The 548-nt window shown below is 39.2% G+C and overlaps 1 protein-coding gene across 1 annotated transcript in view; it reads left to right on the top strand.

The window, feature by feature from the left end:
- LOC123141868 (uncharacterized) overlaps positions 1 to 548 on the top strand; it is a gene marked incomplete in the record, with an annotated part of 4,091 nt that overhangs the window by 947 nt on the left and 2,596 nt on the right.

The raw sequence follows: 548 nt of genomic DNA, 5'->3' as shown, positions 1-548 counted from the left end.
TATGATACATCGAATTTGGCGTGTTATTCCTGACAGGTTATCGGTTGAGAAGTAGATATTCGAAGGTCCTAGGTTCTTGATTTTCAGTGCAGTTATACATCGAATCTGTTGAGTTAAGTCTGGGAGCAGATGTGTTCGGTTTCTTGTATTGCTCCCAGGAACGAAGGCCCCATTGTGTTAAATTTTAACTGAATTCTTGATTGATAATTGTTCCAGGAATCGATTGGAAATCCCTAATTGTTATTAACTACCGAGCAGTAAAAGCTTGCTGCTAAATTTCTGCTTGCTGAATCTTGAGTTGGACAAAAAAACTGGTGTAATCTCATCCCAGTCGTACCATTGTTGCATTTATTTGATCAAGCAACCAGATTAGGATGATTTGGTGTCTGGTTCCATCCAATTATTACATGTTAGCTCTGCTAGATACTGATGTAAACTCTGCTAGATACTGAGATACATCGAGATTGTTGTGTTAAGTCTAGGAGCAGACGTAGTTTCTTGGATGGAACTGTTCGGTTTCTTTTATTGCTCCCAGGAATGAAGTCCTC

The sequence above is a fragment of the Triticum aestivum genome, chromosome 6D, assembly GCF_018294505.1.
Source record: "Triticum aestivum cultivar Chinese Spring chromosome 6D, IWGSC CS RefSeq v2.1, whole genome shotgun sequence".
Taxonomy (NCBI): domain Eukaryota; kingdom Viridiplantae; phylum Streptophyta; class Magnoliopsida; order Poales; family Poaceae; genus Triticum; species Triticum aestivum.
The sequence above is the reverse complement of the archived record's forward strand: the minus strand, read 5'-3'. Positions and strand labels throughout refer to the sequence as shown.